The 17,328-nt window shown below is 48.7% G+C and overlaps 1 long non-coding RNA gene across 1 annotated transcript; it reads left to right on the forward strand.

Annotated features, from left to right (window-relative positions):
- The first annotated feature begins 464 nt into the window (after nt 1-464).
- LOC102493721 (uncharacterized) lies at nt 465-17,311 on the forward strand. Its single transcript, XR_003546885.1, has 4 exons — nt 465-797; nt 7,331-7,517; nt 12,978-13,025; nt 17,131-17,311. It is a non-coding gene; the product is annotated as an uncharacterized LOC102493721 (long non-coding RNA).
- Nucleotides 17,312-17,328: the final 17 nt, after the last annotated feature.

Genomic DNA, 17,328 nt, shown 5'->3' on the forward strand with positions numbered 1-17,328 from the left:
TTTTGTAAATATATGCGAAAGACGATTTCATCAAGCATTAAATTGGAGGTGCCCTGGAAAAATATTGCATTTGTGCATTCAATTAGCTTGATTGTGGCTGAATTTTGTCCACCGAAGGCAGCATTTCTGCAGGAAAACAGAAGCATTCCCTATGTCAGCAGCTTTTCTGGAACAGAAAAGCACACTGTCCCCCTTGCAAGTCCTCTTTTGCATTTGTGCTGTTCCCAGCTACACATCCCTAATCATGCTTCTCGGCTTGATTTCCACTGTGGAGTGCAGGGGAGAGTGAGAGAAAGCCACTCTATCTACACCTTAGAGAGATTCGAACCCAACTGTTTCAACTTTATTTTTTTTTTTTATTTTTTTTTTTTTTTTTTTTTTTTTTTGCTATAGGGTGCCTGCGCTTGGCAGAGAGAGACACAAAGAGAGAGAAAAAGAAAGTGAGAAATCACCCCCCAGGAGTTTGGCCACTCTGTGATCCCTTCTCTTCCATTCTCCTCTTGGGATCTTGGGCACGCATGCGCACGCCGCGGCATGCTTTACAAGCTGCCTGGTCCCGGATTTCATCAGTCCAGTCGGCCATGCGGATCCAGCTGCTTTAACCACCAGCACTGGCTGGCCCCGAATTCCACATGCTCTAGAAGCTCCGCGAGCTTTGGGCAAACTGGGAAGTGATCAAGGACTGAAGTTTCCCGACCCTCCTTCCTGGTCTCTGCAGGGCTTCACTCTCCTTGCAGGGTCTGCAGCGTGTTGTTGAAACCTCTGCAAGGCTGTTTGCACACATCCCTTTCCTGCAGGTAAGTTTACAAAGTCAGCCTTTCCTTCTGGTCCTGAAATGAACGCTTTGTCCTCCTATTCCAGGACTGCTCGGAGTTAGGAGGAATTGGAGAACGGTTGAGGTCCAAGAGAACTCTTTTGGAACCTTGAAGTCACAGTGAAGAAATGGTCTAAATATTTAGGATGATCACCAGCCCTCCTCCAAACACCTCCCCACCCCCACCCCCACCCCCGCTAATTTGTAGCTAAACCATCAATTTCCCAGTAATAAGAAACAAACCAGCAAAGACATTATATGCGTATAACCTGGCTGTGGGGCTGGCTATTACTTTTAAATAGCAGGTGAGGAAAATGAGAACTTTCTTAGCCATAATCCATTAACGCTCAAGGATATTATACTTTCAAGTAAATTTCTGGTTTTTTTGTAAAAGAATTATTTTCTTTGGGGCCGGCAGGTGGTGTGGTTAGAGGTGCTGGATGCCCACATGTCTGACCGCGGCTTGAGTCCCAGACCCGGTGGCCTGCTTTCTCTCTCTCTCTCTCTCTCTCTCTGTCTCTCATTGATCAAATTAAAAAAGAATAATAATAACAAATGGAATTTAAAAACAAATAATTCTTTGAAAAAAAGAATTATTTCACTTAACTTTATTTATTTATTTATTTTTAATTTGACCAGAGAAGGACAGAGAGAGAGAGGGAAAGCAAGAAAGCAAGTCGCCAGTTTTGGGACTTGAACCCAGTCAGCCATGTGGGAGTCCAGCGCCCCTCACCACCTGCCGGCCCCCTTTCAAATTTCTGAAGATTAATTAATGTAGTCAAAAAGCAGCAGAGTTTGGATTAGAAATAGAGAAATGTTTGAATAAGTTTTAGGTTACTACGTAAGTGATGTTGCCAGCTTTCAAATTGTACCGTGGGTTCTATTTTTTTTTAATTCCCAGAGGATGCATGGTTTTTCCAGAGAGAAACAAAGAGACAGAGAGAGGGACAGGAGAAAGCAGTGTCACGCTGAAATCCCTCTCATTTCATTCTTCATCCTGGGGAGTTTAGGCACACATATCCTGGCGTGTTTCTCAATCCACCAGGACCAGGATTCGAACCACTCTTGTCTTGTGGGATCCAGCTGCCTTAACTGCCAGGCTACAGAACTGGCCTTGTACTGTGGATTTTCATTTTACTTTTTGGTTTGACCATAGCAGATATGCACTCACTAGAAAAAGATGGAGACAGTGAGAGGGAAAGTGAGAAATCACACCCTGGGGGGTAATGGTCACACCACAATCCCTTCTCTGTTCTCCTGTAATTTTGGGCACACACGCACACACGCTGATGTGATTTTCAAGCCACTGGGTCTGGGACTCGAATCATAGTCAGCCATGTGAGAGTCCAGCACCTTAACCACCAGGCCTCCTGCTGGTCTTGTACTGTGGAGTTTTAATGGGAAACCATTTAGACTTAATGAATCACCTTTGTCCTAACAGATAGGAATGCTGATATGAACTAGGAAGATTTTGGTTTTCTTTTCTTTCTTTCTTTTTTTTTTTAGAGAGATTCTTGCTATAGGGTTTGTGTATTTGCCAGAGAGAGAGAGGCAGAAAGCAAGAAATCACCCCCTCCAGGAGGGAATGGCCACACCACAGTCTCTTTTCGTCCATTCTCCTCTTGGGATTTTGGGTATACATAAACATGAACCCAGAATGAGTTTTAAGCCACTGGGTTTGGGACTCGAACTACAGTCGACTACGTGCAAGTCCAGCGACGTAACCATTACGTCCTCTGCCGGTCCCAAACTAGGAAGATTTTAAGAGTCTAGAGTCATGCAGGCAATAAAGGACCTTGGTCACTTGCTTATTCCCCTGCTGATTTATTTGTGGATTCACTGGGCAGCTTACTGTGCGCTGGGCACTGAGCGAGCTCTGGGGATGTGGAGACAGGGAAAACGAGTGTAAGCCGAGGCCCACCATGCAGGCTGGTAAGGGCTGTGAGCGGGGAGCCGCAGGAGCTTGGGGGTCCAGAGGCGTGGATCTGCATCACAGATGAAGTGCCTGGGAGGTTTCTGGGGGTGGCAGTCCCTCAAACAGAATCTCCCTCCTCGTAAGGGAACTGTGTAATCACTGCGCAAAGTTGGAAAACACAGACAAGGGGGACGATGGAAAGTGGAATCACCTGGAACGTCAGCGGGGCCCGTCACTGTGAGCACACCGGGCGGGGGACCTGGCGGGAGGGGCTCTGCTGTGGTTGGCAGTAAGTGCATCAGGACAGAGCGGCCCTGTCCCCTTCTCAGAGCACAGGCTGGGCTTGGGCAAAGTCAGGCTTCCCTGGCCCCAGGGAAGAGTGATTTCCCAAGGTCAAATTCTAGAGGCCGCAGGCCTGGATTATCTCAGTGGGGGAGGGCTCTGGGGAGAAAGAAGCAAGTGACCCTAGAACACCTGGATTTCCAGAGAATGAGAGGGTCGTGCCCAGGGGTGGGGAAATGGCGCCCAGACCCCACGCAGTGCCTGGGTGTCCCTGTCTCTGACAGGGTGCTTGGGCATTGGCAGGGGACCAAACTCTGACCACAGCCGGGTTGGGTTCCTCTGGGACAGTCTTAGTGACTGGGTGTCACTAAGAGAACTGGGACGAGGCCCTGCGGGGTGCTGAAACCTGTTCTGTAGGGTTCTAGTCCACGGCTCCCCATTGGCCGGAGCAGCCCACATCCCTGATGGAGAGCTCGAAGGGGGTCTTTTCTCTGCACTTCCTGACTTCGTCTCTGACGTTTTATGATCCGTAGTATCCATCCCAGATCAGGCACGGTAAGTGTCCCAGGCCCCTCAGGGCCCCCAAGTTAGACCTGACTCGGGCTTTGAAGAGGCCACACTAACTTCTGTGAACCAGCAGCGAGAACAGCTCCTCTTAGAGTCATAAAACAGAAGCAGGAAAATGAAGTTGGCGCTGCAGATTTGGTATTTCCGGGAAAACGAACTGCAGAACAAAGGAGGAGGTAGGATCCGGATTCAGCTCAGAATAATTGCCAGCTCTGTTTGCCTGTGAGGATTCCAAGGCGTCCACACCCGATTTTAAGTAGGAACCAAGAGGGAGGGGAGGTGTGCTGGCCTTGGCCTTGGGCATCTTCATTCCTCCCCCTAGGTGAGGGCTCTGAAGCCCCACATGGAGGGCGGCCAGCAGGTGGCATGGTGCTGGACTCCAACATGGTCAACCCTGGTTCGAGACTCAGACCTGGCAGCTTGTTTTCTCACTTTCTCTCTCTTTCTCTCTGGTGCATATGTGTGCCCCATAGCAAATTAAAGTAATAATAATCATTGTAAATGTAATTAAATAAGTAATTCTTTTAAAACAAAACCTCACTTGGAAATTCAGGCCTGTCTGGCCCCTAGTTTCAGACTTATCCTGGCCTGAGTGTGTACCTTTGTTTTTGTTTGTTTGTTTGTTTTTGGAGAGGTTTTTGCTATAGGGCGTGTGTGCTCGCCAGAAAGACAGAGAGACAGAGAGACAGAAAGCGAGACATCACCCCCCAGGGAGGATGGGCATGCCGCAATCCCTTCTCCCCCATTCTCCCCTCGGGATCTTGGGCACGCACGCACACGCACCCAGCGTGAGTTTAAGTCACCAGGTCCGGGATTCGAACCACAGTCAACTACATGGGAGTTCAGCGACATAGCCATTACGCCAACTGTTGGCCCCGTACCTTTGTTTTTTTAATCGTCAGAAATTATTTTAATTGTAAGCTCTCCAGAAAGTAGGCTCCCCCCAGTGGGGTGTGGTTATGTACAATCTCTTCTCCATTTCCCCGTCCTGTCGGTGTTTTAGGTTTGCACACATGCCTGGCACATTTCTTAAGCCAGGATTTGAACCCTGGTTACTCAGGTGAGATCTGGCTCCCTTAACCACTAGTCTATGCACCCTCACCCCCACTTTTGAAAAAGTTTATTTCTTGAAAGAGGGAGAGAGAAGGAGAAAGAAGACACCCTCAGTCGGGCCCTCAGGCTGGATCCACCCCCAGCCTCAGGGAGCCCAGGTCACAGGCACACACATGCACAGAGAGGTCTTGAACTCGAACCTTCCATGTGGGCCCAGTTCCGTGACTGCTGCTCTAGTGACTGGCCCCTGGACCTGGGACACACAGCCACTCATGCCTCCTGCTCCTGTTGGGACCCTGTTGGCCTCCTCAGGGCTCCATGAGGGGGTGACTGTGATGGGGGCCCGTCCTTGTTCCCAGCACTGCACCTGTGCTGACACCCTGGGCCAGTGCCTGCTTTGCTCTAACTTGTTCTCTGCTCTAGGACTGACCTGACCTTCCGACACTCGGCCTTCCTCTTCCTTCCTTCCTGTCCCCCAGGCCCTGGAGCTCTTCCTGCAAATCCCCGTCTGACTCTCCTTGGTCCCTCCTAGGAGGGCGCACACATAACAGGGGCACTGAGCCTTTTCTTGAATTGTGATTTCTGGTTCACATATAATTATTATACATATCTGGGGGGAGGGGTACAGTATGTTTTTTTGGGGAAGAACTATTTTATTTATTTATTATTATTATTATTTAATTTGACCAGAGAGAGCGAGAGTGAAAGTGAAAAACGAAAACCACCAGGTCTGGGACTCCATCCACCATCAGCTATGTGGGAGTCTAGTGCCTTAACCACCATGCCCCTGCTGGGGGCTTTTTCTTCTAAAGCAGGTGTACAATGTGTCATCATCAAATCAAGGACATAGATGTTCATCTCCTTCAATGTTGTACATTATATTATGTTGTGTGCATTCAATATTTGTTCTAGCAGGCTTTCTTTTTGGAAGCACACATTGAATCGTCAATGACATTTTTGCCTCTGTTGCGGCATGCCATTTCATAACCTAGTCCACTTGTTTACATGCGTTCTTGTATCTCTTAGTCATTTTGTTCCTGAACTCCTCCACCTGTTACTCCGTAGCTTCCGATAGCTGCCATCACTCGCTCTACTCGTTTGCAATCAGGTGCTCCAGCTTCTACTAAAGAGTGAGGATTCTCAGCGTATGTCAGGTGGGGACATGTCTTTCAAAACCTGGCTTGTGTCACTTAGCACTGCACCTTCTAGGATTTCGTGGTTCTTGCTGGCTGAGTGGTCTCCCACGTACATGTGCCACATTTTCTTATCCACTCATCAGTTCTTGGGCGCCTCGGTCAATCCCATGTCTTAGCTACCGTGAATAAGGCTGCGATAAGCGTGGAAGTGCAAATGTGTCTCTACTACAGTGATTTCCTGTCTTGCGTGTAAATATCCGAGAGTGGAGTTTCTGGCCAGATGAGAGCTCTAGTTGTAGAGTTCTGAGGAATCTGTGCAGTTTTCCAGAGTGGCTGTACTGACTCACAGACGCCAGCAGGGCAGAGGGGTCTGCAGCCTCACCTGCACTGCCGCTCTTTGTGTTTTGATACTTGCCGTCTGGCTGGGGTTAGGGTGTCCCTCACTGTGGTTTCTTTTTCTTCTTCTTCTTCTATTTGGTTTTTTTTTTTTTTTTTTTTTTTGGAGAGATTTTTGGTATAGGGCATGTGCACTTGCCAGAGAGACAAGAGACATACAGAAAGTGAAAAATCACCCCCCAAGGAGGATGGCCACACTTCAATCCCTTCTTTTCCAGTCTCTTCTTGGGATTTTGGGCATGCACACACGTGTCCGGCATGAATTTTTAGCTGCCATGTCCAGGACTTGAATGGGCATAATGTTTTCGCTGCCATGTCCAGGACTTGAATGGCGGTCAACTACGTGGGAGTCCAGCAACATAACCATCACACCATCTGCTGGTCTCTTCACCGTAGTTTCAATTGCGTTTTGCAGGGGCCACAATTTTTGCCTTGTGGGCTCCACCCAGCACGGTAAATATGTTACCACTGTACCTGGGACCTCTGCTCTTTCCATTATCACTGATAACTGCGCGCCACTACAGCCCCCCTCGTTTTGTTTCGAGAGGCTTTTTCCATAGGGCGCGTGCACTCACCAGAAAGACAGAGAGAGACAGAGAGATAGAAAGTGAGAAATCACCCTCCCAGGGGGGATGGCCACGCTGCAATCCCTTCTCCTCCATTCTCCTCTCAGGATCTTGGGCACGCACGCACACGCGCCCAGAGTGAGTTTAAGCCACCGGGTCTAGGACATGAACCGCGGTCGACTACGTGGGAGTCCAGCGACATAGCCATTATGCCAACTATTGGTCCCAGCCCCTTTCTTCATAGGGGACACGTTGTTCCAAGACCCCCAGTGGATGCCTGACATTGCAGAGTCCGGAACCCTGTACTGGGTTTTCCTACACACATCTACCTATGATAAAATTTAGCATCTACATTAAGCATAGTCAGAGATTAACAACGGCAACAATAAAATTGAACGCGCGTGACAATGTCCTGCAGTAAGTTATGTGATACGGTGTCTCATAACATCTGACGATGCCACTGTGCAGTACTCACCTGTTTCTGGACAGCAGGTGACCTCTGGTACCTGAGACTGTGGCGGGTGAAGCTCAGGCTGGGGGACATGACTGCCCCTGGAACATTCACTAAGGTTCCCTTCTTGCCTCACCTTACTGTGAACAGCCAGCCGGGCACTGACGGACTCCCAGCCGGCGATTGTTCAACGTGGAAGACGTGCTCCGGCAGCTCAGAGCCCAGGAAAGCGCCCTCTCCGCGCCCCGGCTCACCTGCCTCTGCAGAAGCTGCCTGCTTTGCTGTCCATGGACTGAGGCTCTTCTCCACGCAGACCATCGGCTGGGAGGTGTGAAAAGTCAGTCCTTTCTCATCCTTGATTTTAAATTCAGTTCTCATGTCTTCAGCGGAGAATGTGGGTCTTAAAGAATGACGCGTGGGTGGGGGGCCAGCCGGTGGCGTGGTAGTGGAGGCACTGGACTCCCACACTGCTGGTTGGCGTTCGGGTCCCGGACCTGGTGGCTTGCTTTCTCACTTTGTCTTCCTCTCTGTCTGTCTGTCTCTGGTGAGTGCACATGCCTTATAGCAAACTGAAAAAAAAAAAAAAAAGAAAGAAACTAAAAAATTAATTTTTTTAAAAGAACAGATTGAGGACATAGGGTAGGGAATGTTGAAGGGGCTACGAGGAAGGCTGCGGCATACCTGGAAACTCAGAATAAACAAGACGTGAGACTGGAGGGCCAGAGGAGATGGGCCATCAGTTCTTTCCAGTGCATGCTGGCTTAGACACGAGACGGTGTGGAGGGCTCCTCCTTAGAGATGAATCAAACAGATCATCCCCCATCACACAGGGGACCCAGGGTCGCTTTGTCAGGGCCTGGCTCTGAGGCTGTAAGGCCCTGCTGAGAGGGCAACAGGGCATCAGGCGATCGTCCCTGGACTGGGCTCACCCCATCACAGGTTCGGTTCCTGGGAGTGTCCTTCGAGTACTTCACGGGTCTGACCCCCAGCAATCATCATTTCTACCTTGCAGGGTCGTCGTGAGCATTCTGTGAAACGACATGTGTAGCAGCCCTGGCGTAGTTACTGGGGTAGAAGAAACGTCTCATTAACCAGATGAGTGAGTTCGGCACATAATCAGGTCGTAAATGAGGAAGCAGTAGCCTAAATACTGTGAAAGTCGGCCCTCGGGGACCCGGGGGAGTCTCTTCCTGTCATGTGGTACTTGCTTTTGGAAGGATCCACAGGGCCTTGGAAAATCATTTCCGGTTTCCCATGTGGCTTGTCCTCTCTCCGTGGCTGTTTCCATGTGGGACTGGGCCTCCTTGGTTCTGGCTTGTCAGCTAGCTCTGGGATGTGCCTCCCACCTCCTTCTGCTGTCTGTCAGTCAATTGCAGACAAGCTCTGGCGGCTTATCGATGGCTCTAGAAGCCATCAGGGAAATCGCAGGGAGTATCCGGCTCTCAGGGGGAGTGTGGATGGCGTCCCTGAGTTTCCATCCGCCATATCCTTGCTCTCCTCTGCAGTGAGGCAGGTTTTTGGTTTTGTTTTGTATTTTGCTTTAATTTCCATCGTCCTAAGATCTTACCAAGCTGATGGATGTATAGACTGATGATGGGTGAGACACAGTGGTCCCTGGAAGCCAGGCCCCCTTGTTTCTGAAAATCCTTTAATGCGATGACCTGCCACAGCCCGTCCCTAGGGCACAGGACTGCGGCGTCCCCTTCCCAGAGCCACGTGACTAGGAGCCTGCAAGGCACAGACGCTGGTGCAGGCTAGGGTAGCACGAGCCGACCCGGCTCAGAGCAGCTCAGGGCCCACGGGATTCGAAAACACTGGAGAGGTCAGTGTTTTCCTTCCTTCCTTCCTTCCTTCCTTCCTTCCTTCCTTTTTTTTTTCTTTTTCCCCTAATAACAGAAAAATGCCAGAATTTGGATAGTTGATAAAAACAGAGGTTTCTTCGGCTCATGGTTTACAGGTTGAAGACCCAGGGCCTTCTGCTGGCTGCATCACTACCTGGTGGAGGAAGAGAGAGTGAGGTCTGTGTTCCACGGTCTCTCGGTCCCATTTCTCTCCTTGATAACCCACCAGGGTGGCCAGCCCTGTAGCCCAGTGGGTAAGTGAACCAGGTTGCACATGGCCAACCATGGTTCAAGTCCTAGCCCTGGCAGTGTGCTGGGCGTGTCCCAAATATCGACAGGACGGAGAAATGGAGAAAGGGAGTAGCAGCATGACCACTGAGGGTGCCCCCCATGTCTCTGATGAGCAGAGGAGTCCCGCTGGCATTATTTAATGGCTCTCAAAGCCCCCCCACCCCCCGTTCGACACCATGAAGGTGTGATGTTTCTTAGTACCGTCACAACCAGATCTTGACACGGGAATCTGGGGGGACAGGACACACATCAGGGCACTGAGGAAGCCTGACTGCGTTTTCTCCTTTGCTTGGTCAGTCTCACCCCGAGGCAGTTCTGGCCACCCTTGGTGCTGTGGCTGTGGTCCTGCAATCACTTCTGGGGACGCGATGCACAGCAACCCATTTTACAAACCAGGAGGAGTTTTACTAGTAGAAAACGCATCATCATAGGTGCAGGCTTCACCTCTCAGAAACTTCGTGAGACTCTTCAGGAAAGGACAGGAACAGCGATGGAGTTTTCCCCCCTCCTTGCTCAGCTTCCCACCTCTTCTGGAGTCTGGCCCTCGCGGATGAGGCCAAGAACCTGAGGAGGCCTTCTGCAAAGAGCCTGAAGGTGCAGGTGGGCGCAGAGGCCCTTGTAGCTTACGGACATGGGAGAAGGGGCATGGCAGCAGCAGTGAACCTCCTCAGGGCCTAGGGTTTGTTCTGAGGCACCGCCGTTTCCTCCTCTGTTCTCAGAACCTGAACCTGCAGCAGATGTGGAGTGGAGGACGCCTCCTCCCTCTGTGTCAGAGAAGTATGAAAGGGAGCTGGGGAAAGGCGTGGGCGTGGAGGAGGAAGAGGAAGGCAGAGTGAGGAAGGCACAGGGCGAGGCTGGGGAGAAGTGGTGAGCGGGCATCCTCTCCGGGCCGGCCCCCAGGCTTACACAGCCCCGCTCTAAAGGCCCCATGAGCAGAGGCCAGGCCCAGGAGTCAGGGGGCTGGAGTAACAGCCCATCGGAATGCTTTAATCTGGGGCTTGGTGCTTGAGAGGTTAAGGGTAAGAATTTAGCGTTCTCTCATCTGCACTAAAGGACCCAGTGGGGGGGGGGGTGTTTATACGTTCTGAGGTTTGTTTTTGCTTTTTTTTTTTTCTGCCAGAAAGGGCATGCTCTCATATGTGTGTGTGAGAGAGAGAACCCCACGGAGAATAGTCACATCAAAGTCCCTTCTCTCCATTCTCCTTTGGGAATTTGGGGTCATAATCACAGGTACTTAGTATGTTTCTCAAGCTGCCAGTTCTGGGGCTTGAACCAGCTGCTCAGCTATATGGGATCCAACTCTTATCCACCAGGTCATGAAGCCACCCAATTCTAGTTTTTTCTACTAAAATCCATGAACTACTCAGAAGTGTGCCTTGTCAGCCAATCCACACTAGCTACCTTCTAAAAACTAAGAAAAGATTTTTCACACTTACTTTAATTTTATTTATTATTATAACTTTTTAATTTGACGAGAGAGCGGGGGGAGAGGGAAAATGAGAAAAGCAAACTACCATGGCAGGACTCAAACCATACTTGGCCACATGGGAGTCTAGTGCCTTAACCACCACGCCACCTGCTGGTCCCAGGCAGTGTGTTTTGAGCTCTCTGCGCCAGGCACTGTTACGTGCTTGACCTGATTATGACATTTAATTCCTGCCACATGCCCAGGCAGGAGGTACAAGACGCCCAGCCAGCTGGTGACAGGCTCAGTGAGGTGAGCGACCGTCCCAGAGACTCATAGCTGGTAAGAGGCAGAACCCAGGGGCTGGCTCGGTGGCGAGTGGTAATGAGCTATTTCAGAGAAGCCACAGGCAGCTCCCGCCGAATCCCAGTTCCTGTGGCTGCCTGAAACACGTCGGGGATGCCTGGGAGTGCCCAGATCTGCTGGGCGGGAGGGATGGAGGACGGGACCCTGTGGAGGGTGTCTCAGAAGCAGAAGTCTCTCATTATCGTCTTCATTTGCAGTTTCCTAATGACAATTGATGATGAGCACGACTTTACATACTAATTTGCCTTCGTGGGGTATCTGCTCAGATCTTTTGCCTCTTTTTATTCTGTTGTTTTGTAGTGGTTGAGTTTTAAGAGTTCTTTCGTATTTTAAAAACGAGGCCTTTATCTGTAATGTGTTCTGCAAATATTTTCTCCAGCCTTCTGCCTTGTCTTTTCATTTTCTTCAGTGTCTTTCACAGAACAGAATATTTACATTTCTTTCTTTTTTTATTTTACTAAAAATTTTTTAAAAATTTTATTTAAATGTACTTATTTTAATTTGACCAGAGAGGGACAGAGTGAGAGAGAGAGACAGAGAAGCAGAGAGACAGAGAGGTAAAGTGAGAAAGCAAGCCACCAGGTCCAGGACTTGAACTGTGGCCATGTGGGAGTTCAGCCCCCTTAATCACCAGTCCACCTGCCAGCCCGTTTTTCTTTTTTTTTTTTAAAGAGAGATTTTTTTGCTATACGGTATGTGCGCTCTCCAGACAGACAGACAGGGAGAGACAGAGAGACAGAAACTGAGAAATCATCCCCTGAAGGGATGGCCACGCCACAATCCCTTCTCCTCCATTCTCCTCTTGGGATCTTGGGCACACACAGTCACATGACTGGTGTGATTCTCAGTCCACTGGGTCTGGGTCTCGTGCTCTGGCTGACTACATGGGAATCTACAACGTAAACATTAGGCCATCTGCTGGTCCCAGAAGATTTAAATTTTAATGAAGTCCAACTTAAAAGTGTATTTCTTTCATAGGGGCCGTGTCCTTACTGTTGTATATAAAACTCATCACCAAGTCCTAGAATGTATGAATTTTCTAGAAAAAGTTCTGTAGTTCTGCATTTTACATTGAGGCCTATGTTTCATTCTGAGTTCATTTTTGTTAAAGGTATAGAGGTCTTTGTCTAAGGTTTTTCAGTTTTCATATGGACATCCGATTGTTCTAGCACCAGTTGTTGAAAAGTCAACATTAATTATTTTTTCCCTGTTGGCAAACTATTTATGTCCAGTTCATGACCTAGAGTGATGTGGAGGCCAGCTTTGAGAACCCCGGCCCGTCAGGGAGGTTTTCTAATGACTTCCACATATTGTGTTCTTGTCACCCATTTTCCTGCCAGACCAGAAGCTGACTCACCTGGTAAGACCTCCACAGGCATTGCTACCCTGGCAGTGCAGGAGAGGAACTGCCAGGGCAGAGAGGGGATATGGCAGGTCAGATCCTTCAGGAGGGAATCGTGGAGGAAGAGGCCATGGTTGGAGACTCCATTATAGAAAACTTGAGGGAATCTAATCAACATATTTAAAAAATTTTTTTTAAAGGTTTTTGCCATAGAGAGCATGTGCTCACCAAACACGAGAGAAGGAAAGTGAGAAGTCACCCCCCAAGGGGGACGGCCTCACAGCAACCCCTTCTCTGTTCTCCTTCAGGGACTTTGGGCATGCACGCACACATGCCGGAAGTGATTTCCAAGCCACCAGGTCCGGGACTCTAACTGCAGTTGGCCACGTGGGATCCAGCACCTAAACCACCATGCCACCAGCTGGTCCATTGACATACTTTTGAGATTGAGTTCGCCTTTCAGGAAAAATGTACCATCTTGTAAAACACACACAAACACACACACACACACACACACACACACGCACACATACACCCTCTCTCTCTCCCAAGGTCTGGAGTTCACCAGGAGCACCTTCAACACCCCTCACCAGAGCTTGGGTAAGCCATAAAAGAGACCTCCATTATCAACACCTCATCCTTATGGAAGTGGGGGGGGGCAGTGTCAAGATTTATGTTTTTTTTAATAAGTTTTTTTTTTTTTTTGGAGAGGTTTTTGCTATAGGGTGCGTGCGCTCGCCATAAAGACAGAGAGAGACAGAGAGACAGAAAGCAAGAAATCACCTCCCCCACCAGGGGGGATGGCCACGCCGCAATCCCTTCTCCTCTGTTCTCCTCTTGGGATCTTGGGCACACACGCACACGTGCCCGGCATGAGTTTAAGCCACCAGGTCCGGGACTTGAACTGTAGTCGACTACATGGGAGTCCAGCAACGTAGCCATTACGCTAACTGCTGGTCCTGAGTTGTTTTTTTTTAAATAAGTTTTATAAGTATTTTTGCTTGTTACAATATTAAACACAGTCACATATGAAATTATTTACATATTTCACAATTCTGTTTATTCTGGGACTGTGTAAAAATCATTTAATTTTTGTGTTAAGGTGAATGAAAAATAAAGAAGAGTACCACCTGGTGGGGATGTCAGGCCGTGCGGGAGGCCCGCCAGCCCCAGGACCCTTACGTGGATGTACACATCTTGTGTGCTCCCTCCCTGCAGACCTTAGAGCAACCGAGTAAGGGCTTGTCTTATTTTTTTAGCTTAAAATGAATAAGTTTACAGGCTTCCATTTTCGTCGATGACTAAGAGGTACTTCCTAACACCTCTAGGTAGTCGCTGAGAGGTACTGAACTTGGCCTTTAAGGAACAGCACATGAGCAGTTCCTTCACCTACTCTGATTTTATTCTGTATGAGAATTTTGGCTGACAAGCCCTGGTATGTGATCATGCAAGGAATTCAGGAAACTTCCAGGGAAGATACTTTTTAAAAAAATATTTTATTTAACTTTATTTATTCATTCTTTCATTTATTTCAATTTGACCAGAGAGGGATAGAGAGCGAGAGAGAGAATAAGCTGCCAGGTCCAGGACGCGAACCGTAGTCAGCCTCAGCCACATGGGAATCCAGCACTCTTAACCACCAAGCCACCTGCCAGCCCCAGGGAAGATACTTTGGATTCAGGGTGGATTGAGTTTTCTTGTAGCTTTCAAAGGCTGAGCCTTATCGTAAAGACTGTGGTTATCGTTTATTTATCAGGGTGAGGAGAGAGCCAGCGCAGAGCCATCCGTGTCAGGATGGCAGTGGCAGTAAGGAGGCGCTGCACTGGACCGCGGAGTACAGGCCCAGGAGGGCCCAGGTGCCAGCTAGGCAGAGCCCAGGCCAGGTCAGGCTAGCTCTAGCTCACACCCTCCCTTTCTTTCTTTTGGTCTTTTTCTTTCTGCCATAGGACATGTGTGCTTGCCGGAGAGAGACAAAAAGAGATGATAAGAGGGCAAGTGAGAAATCACCCCCCCAAAGGGGCATGGCCATGCCACAGTCCCTTCTCCGTTCTCTTCCTGGGATTTGGGGCACACACGCACACATATGTAGAGTGCTTCTCAAGCCACCAGGTCCAGGACTTGAACCACTGTTGCCCCTGTGGAAATCCAGCATTTCTTTTTTTTCTGTAGAGATTTTTGCTATAGGACGTGTGCGCTCACCAGAAAGACAGAGAGAGACAGAGAGACAGAAAGCGAGAAATCACCCCTAGGAGGGATGGCCACGCCGCAATCCCTTCTCCTCCATTCTCCTCTAAGGGTCTTAGGCACGCATGCACATGCGCCCAGTGTGAGTTTAAGCCACCGGATCCGGGACTCAAACTGCGGTCACCCCCGAATCGGGGACGAAAACGGCGGTCAACTACGTGGGAGTCCAGCAACATAGCCATTACGCTAACTGCTGGTTCCCAGGAATCCGGCATCTTAACTACCCCTCTCAGATCCTTCCTTTCAATCCCTGCTTTTTAGGGCGGGACCTTAGCCAACTCCCTATTCCCCATTGGGCTTTGGGTTATTATTACTTTTTAATCTATGAAATGACAGGCTTGAAATCTGTAATCTCCAATGTCCTTTCAAGACCGGATTTTGTTTTTTAGTTAGTGGGTATGTGTGCTCACCAGAGAGGAACAGAAGCTGAGAGGGAGAAAGCACCGCCTCTGAGGGGGCTGGCTGGTCACAGTTTCTCTTCTTTTGGATCTTGGGCACATATGCACATGTGCCTGGAGTGTCTCCTAAGCCCTGGGTTTGGGACTTGAACCATGGGTCAGCTAGGTGGTATTCAGCCACCTCAACCACCAGCCACAGAGCCAGCTTAAGACCTGGAACTTATGTGTCCAAGAGAAGTCCTCATTTCTCAATCCTTCATCTAAGTTTACTGCCCAAAGGCAAGAGCTTCCCCAAAGATTCATATTTTCAGTGAAGTGTCTAGGTAGAGTATTCTGAAACCATAAAAATAGTTTGTATTGCAGCCAACAGGTGGTATGGTGGTTAGGGCCACTGGACTCCCACATAGTTGACTGTGGTTCAAATCCTGGATCTGGTGGCTTGCTTTCTTGCTCACCCCAGTCCTTTCCCCCACTCTATTCCTCTCTGTTTAAATTAAAATAAATAGGGTTAAATAAAGTAATTCTTTAAAAACTAGTTTCTATTTTGTATAGTTGTCCAATTTTGGAGATAAATGGATATAATAATTCCCTTCAATATTTTCTGCCTCACTTTGAAATTGTACAGCCTTGTCGAAGAGGGTATAGAGAAAAGTCACTCTTTTTTTTTTTAAAAAAAGAACTTTATTTAATTTTATTTGTCACTATTATTTTAAGAGGTTTATTTAACTTATTTTTAAAATTTGCTATAGGGCATGTGTATTTACCAGACAGAGAGAGAGAGAGGGAAAGTGAGAAAACAAGCCTCCAGGGAAGGGACTTGAACTGCAGTTGGCCATGTGGGAGTCCAGCACCCCAACTACCACACCACGTGCTGGCCCAAGCAAAGTCAGTCTTGGTTCCTACTCGAGGATGGAGGCACTGGGCCCTGGCTGCCCTGGGGGTACATACTGCACCCCTTGCAGAGAGGTGTGCTCAGCGGCACAGCCTAACCAGACTCTCAGGCGGTGACGGCTGACATCCTGCACCCAGCCACAGCTGCCACGTCTGCCCCGTGCTGTTGGTGTGTGACAGTGACAGGACACTAGGGAAAATCCCTGTCCCTGACATGACCCACCGAAGGACATTTGCGAATGGCTGTCGCTTCATGAGGAAGACCTTCTCTGTCCTCGAGTGAGTAAGGAACATCGTCTTGCATTGGGTGCAATTTGTGTGTATTTTGCGAATTCTCATATCTTCAGGAACTCTCATGTGGTCCTGTTTGACGGACGGAATGCATTTTAAGGCATTTTCAGAGAAGAGGAGAGGACCCCAAATATAATAAGATTCTAGAAATTTCAATTATGAATTGCAACTTTGTCAAAATCGCACTATTGTGGTATGTCAGAAATACCCTTTAAAATCTGTGGAACAGAGACCAGCAGTTGGCATAATGGCTTCATTGCTGGACTCCCTTGTAGTTGACTGCAGTTCGAGTCCCGGACCTGGTGGCTTAAACTCACACCGGACGCGTGTGCGTATGTGCCCAAGATCCTGGGAGGAGAATGGAGGAGAAGGGATTGCGGTGTGGCCATACTCCCTGGTGGAAGTGGGTAGGTGGGTGTGATTTCTCGCTTTCTGTTTCTATCTCTGTCTTTTGGGCAAGCTCATACGCCCTATAGCAAAAAGAAAAAAAAAATCCGTGGGACAGAGGCTGTGTTGATACCATTTGACCACAAGAGGGTGCTCCAACAAAACACCTCACAGCCCGAAAATCTGTATTTTCCTCCTCAAACATTTACATGCTACAGTGTCTGGCTGATCTTATGACATAAAGCTTAATGTCACAAATATTGTTTCAAACTTTATGAAAAGAGGTGTTTTTTTTTTTTTTAGAAGGTTGAAAACCTGGATAGTGAACCCTGAGCACAAGTTAAACTACTTTGATTAGACGGAGGTGTTGGACGATCCCTCCACCAGTTCCTAAAAAGGGGGGAAGGACTTGCAAAGCTTTTCTTAACTTTAACCAGAAAACAGAACAGCACAAACTCAAAGCGTTTTACAAACATTTCTATTTCCACCACTAGAGCTCTTGGGGAACATCATCAGTTGAAGTTTGAAATCTGAACGATATACATAGCTGTGATGCAAACCTCGTTCTCTCATGGAGACATGAGCATCCCAGAAAATGCTGCTGCCTTCTCGGGATAGACTGAACGCCAGCGTGAGCGAGAGGCTCCACGATCCTCTCTGAAATCGATAAGGGCCTCCGGACTGTCTTTCCC

Source organism: Tupaia chinensis, unplaced genomic scaffold, assembly GCF_000334495.1.
Source record: "Tupaia chinensis unplaced genomic scaffold, TupChi_1.0 Scaffold000063_1, whole genome shotgun sequence".
In the NCBI taxonomy this organism is placed as follows: domain Eukaryota; kingdom Metazoa; phylum Chordata; class Mammalia; order Scandentia; family Tupaiidae; genus Tupaia; species Tupaia belangeri.